Source organism: Tursiops truncatus, unplaced genomic scaffold (assembly GCF_011762595.2).
Source record: "Tursiops truncatus isolate mTurTru1 unplaced genomic scaffold, mTurTru1.mat.Y mat_scaffold_61_arrow_ctg1, whole genome shotgun sequence".
NCBI lineage: Eukaryota > Metazoa > Chordata > Mammalia > Artiodactyla > Delphinidae > Tursiops > Tursiops truncatus.
Window position 1 is genome coordinate 128383 of NW_022983360.1, and position 4528 is coordinate 132910.

The following is a 4528-nucleotide window of genomic DNA, read 5'->3' on the forward strand; positions in this document are numbered from 1 at the left end:
TTCGTTGAGCAAGGAGTAGCTCTTGTCTATTCCATATTTGGCTTAAGGAACTTTATCTGTGCTCATTTCAATCTGGTTTTATGCAGCACCCCAACTCACCTTTACCCTTAAGCAAGCATAAGTTGGTTTTCTAAATTTGAGACCCTGTTCTGTTCTGTAATTCAGTTCCTGTGTAGCCAAGTTTACATTCCGTGTATTACTGATATCTTTTTTTTTTTTTTTTTGCCGTAACTACCTTTATTGGTATCGCTTGTGTATCAGTTCATCAAAACCTTTGTTTCATATTTCTCGCCTTAATCCCCTGAAAGTTCCAGATGGGCAAAAATACTTTTAAATACGCAGCTGGCTTCTGTCTTATGTGCTTAATATTATACATTTGTTGCTTGTTTTGCACATGTCTATGGCTGCACTACTTGCAAGACGAAAGTCACATATAAAAATACAGACTAATCGAAACACAAAAGTCAGCCATTGTCTAGAATGTGGTTTACAATACAGAGCTTGCAGACAACACAGACTATATATATAAGTCATCTGTCTGAAAACAGAAAGTAGTGTCTCAGACTGACTCCGGAGAAAGGTGCTGACACACAGGGAAACTCACTGATGATTCTCCTTTATGTTTATTAGATAGATCAATACCAAATTATTTCACATATATTATATTCAATATCTATATATATATATCTTGTAACCAAATTCTGGTTTAAAAGTCACAAACCAACATGTAAATACAAAATGTTAGGAAAGGTTTAACATACATAGGGGAAAACATGTCTTATGCCTCGCAAAGACTTTCTACAATCTAGCATAAAGGCAAATGTGGTTGAAAAAAAAGGAAATCCATATACAATTACAGAAAAACATTTAGTCAAGCCACCTAATATAAAATATTTCAGATATCATGTCCAAAAACGTCCACGTGTTGCAGAGGTCTCTACAAATCAATTAGAATGACGTCAACAAGATCTGCAAACCGAAGTCTTAGCAAGTAAACGTGACTCATGCTTTTCTCTCTGAGACAATGAGGCTTGACGTTCAGTTAAAGGCAGGTAAACACGACTATGAAGAAACCCTTCTTTACAACAGCTTAACGGTACCCATTTAGGGCAATATACCCGCTTTCCCAGCTATGTGTGCACGCAGTGTTCTGTGATAAAATGACTCAGTTACTTTAAAAAAGCATAAATGGCAAAACAAAATAACCAGAACTCCGCGAAGCTGGTAAAACCACAAAGACACTGAAATCCAGCAACTCCTGAGAGGCTGAGAGATCAAATGAATCATAAAATCTGGATGACTCTGATTTGGGGTTTAACTTTGGTTAAAACTGAAAAGTCTGAAAAGAACCAATGTTTTGGAAGAAGCAGTGTCACTTGTAAACATTCTGCCACCTAACTAAAAGGACGGCCTCTTCTTCTAGACCCACGACTTAATAAGACAGGAAGCTCTCAACACACAGCGCTGGAGAAGATGGATTCCACAAGTCAAACTTGAGTGAAACTGTTCTAATGCAATGTACCAAACACGCGTTTGTTCTTAGGAAAAATTACAAAACTAACAAATATTTTTCTCCAGAATTATAAAAGATAAAATCTATGAATCAGTACTGTTATGTGATTACAGAACAATAGCCAACTGAAAAAAAAAAACAAAACACCAACCCACAGGCCGTCTACACCGTCCCCAATCCATTTCCTGCAGCCAGTACTTCCCACCTGCTCTGAGGACTGAGCCTTAGACACCGTTGACTGTATTTAAAGTTGAGTCAACAGTACTCTCTGTCTCTGGGGCAAAAGTAATGCAGCTCATTACTTACACACAACACTTGTTTCATTCTTCAGGACTTTCTTTGACGGGATTACTCAATGTTGGTTACTTTAAAGGTAACAAAAGGTGTCAGAAAAAAATGCCTTGGAATTCTTTTGCAATTCCACAAAGACACCTGGCAATCTGATACGTTCATTCCTCTCCCCATCACAATTTTTGTTTTTTAAAATTACAATTGACAACTCACGTAAGATGTAATTAATTTACTTAAAATAAGAGAGGGCTTTTCAATCAAGTATCCACGTTCCAAATAACTAAAACATTTAGTTAAATCTTTTAAATTAATCTTTTAATAAATCTTTAATTACTCGGTGCCAGTAATTAAGAGGTTGATTCCGTAAAATTCAAACTTGCACATAGGCGTGTCCCACTCAGAAAAGATTTCATACACTTAGCAACTTGTGCTTTTTGTCTCACCTTTTATAAGAAACACAGATTAATTTCAACTTCAGTTTTCCTTTCTGATGCAGACACGTGTACCTTGTGTAAGAAACGGTCTCCAGGCCACCTCCACGTGTAGACCTCAGCATTTCCTGAGAGTGTGAAGTCAACCCCTCCTCCAGGAGACTCTCGCCCTTTTGAGACATTCCCCCTTGCACCTTATGTTTGTCAGACTATGTTTACAGAAATCAGATGACTGGATGAAAACTCTACAGGACAGTCAAGGACAGACGAGAAGACGAGATGCAGAGCGGGAGCCCCTTCCTCCTCCAGTGCACCTGCTGCGGGCAGCCCTCCAGGAAGGCTTGGCCTCCTCCCCTGGACCACAGACTTACTTTTCTCTGTAATAAAGCAGGTAGTACTTCAGGGGATCTGGCAGAGGGAGGCTCAGGACCTTCTCACGCAGGAAGTTCACCGGGGGCTCGGGCTTGGTGTCCGGCGGGGTTGTCACCTCTTCTTCTTGCCGCTCGTCTTCCAGGTCTCCGCAGCTGGTGTCATCAGAGGGGTTGGAGAGCCGACTGGCAAACACCTCTTTGTCCAAAAAGACAATCGTTTCCATTCGGCGGCGGCGAACTCTCCTCCGTTTAAACCTGGGAGTGTTCTTCAGTCCGTTCCCGTTTTTGTTCACAGCTTCCTGGTGGATGACCTTCTTAATGGTGCCCCGGATGGCAATGCGCGCCAGGTCCTGGAGGCTGCGAACCGCCAGGGGTGTGGACAAGTCGTGATTCTCCTGACTCCGACTGGCAGGGCTGGACGAGTGGAGCAAAAGACACAGCCAGAATCTTTTTGGTTTCCCAGGCGGAAGGACCCGTCCGAGTTATCTTAGTCAACTTCTCTTCCAGCGGCATGACCAGGACGCCCCCGACTTTGAGGAGGCTCTTCATGTACCCCTCGTGCTGCTTCTGCACGCCTGCCCCGCAGTACACCCGGTCATACTGAGAGCAGCCTGGAGAGATCTCCAGGCAATTGCCGGTGACGAAGGAGGGCTCGCAGAAGTCAAACTTGTCGAAGCTGTCACTCGTCCTGATGAAAAAGTCCAGCTTCTGCTTCGCATACTCTGTCACATCTGAATGGAGTTCCACCCCGTGGTTCACACCAAAAGGACCGAGGATGAGCCCCACCATGGAGCTGAGGTAGCCGGTGCCGCTGCCCAGGTTCAGGAAGGAAAGGCCAGGCTGCAGGTCCAGGGCCTCCATCACCTCCGAATAGATGCACGGAGCAGAGAGGTGGATGTTCCCGTGCTTCCACGCCAGGTCCTTGTACGCGTTCTCCTTAAACTCCTCGAGGTAATAGTCGGCGCGGTCAACAGCTCGGAAGGCCTGCTCCACCAGCTCGGAGCGGATGTACTGCGCCGCCTTCAGATGGTCTATCAGCTCGTCGTTGTCTTCACCAGCACTCACCGCGCCTCCCATCTTCGGGACCGCGCTTACAGAAAGCTGCCGCTGGAGAGACCTCGGGAACCCCCGGAACGCTGGAGGGCGGACCCCCGGGGAGGGGGGGAGGGGCGACGGGAGACGCCTGGGACGCGGAGGGGTGTTTATGCTTGGGGGTGGGGAACGAGAGGACAGCGGAAGAGGACAGGAAGACGGGGAGAGGAGAATGCGGCCCTGGGGGAGGGTCCGGGAGCCCGGGACCACGGGAAGGGGAGGGGTGGAGAGGAGGGAGAGAGGGGGAGGGGGCCGAGGGGCCGCACCGCCCCCATACCCCGCTGCAGGCCGGGCCGAGGGCGGCGGCGGCGGCGGCGGCGGCTCAGTACCTCCTGGCTCGGCGGGCCCGCGGAATCGGCCGCTGGGCCGCACCTGCAGCTCTTCCGGCGCCCCTCGCCAGTCCGCCTCCCACTACGCAGCCCCGACCTCCGCCCTACTGATATCTTATGATGTTTCTTTTTCTGTGTGACTTATTTCAGTTAGAATCATCATACCTGAATCCACTCATTGTGCTGCTAAGGGCCTGATGACACAGATTTCATTGCTGAGTGATATTGCTTTGTAAGTAAATACCACAACTTTTTTATCCATTTTTCACTTTCTGCGATGTTGAACTTGTACTGTAAACGAGGTTCTTGTAAACAGAGCCGTTCCAAACTTTGGGGTGGCTGTGTCTTTTTGATTTTAAATTCCCTAAGCTATAGGACCATAAGTGGAAGTGCCCTAGGCTCTGTTGCTTTGTTTTTTAGATGTTTCAGGAAACACCATACACTTCTCCCGAGTGGTTGTTGGCAATTTACATCCCGCCCTTCAGCATAACAAGGCTCCCA

At 46.8% G+C, this 4528-nt stretch overlaps 1 pseudogene; it reads right to left on the reverse strand.

The window, feature by feature from the left end:
• Positions 1 to 205: 205 nt before the first annotated feature.
• Positions 206 to 4150, reverse strand: LOC117310927 (protein-L-isoaspartate O-methyltransferase domain-containing protein 2 pseudogene; annotated as a pseudogene).
• Positions 4151 to 4528: the final 378 nt, after the last annotated feature.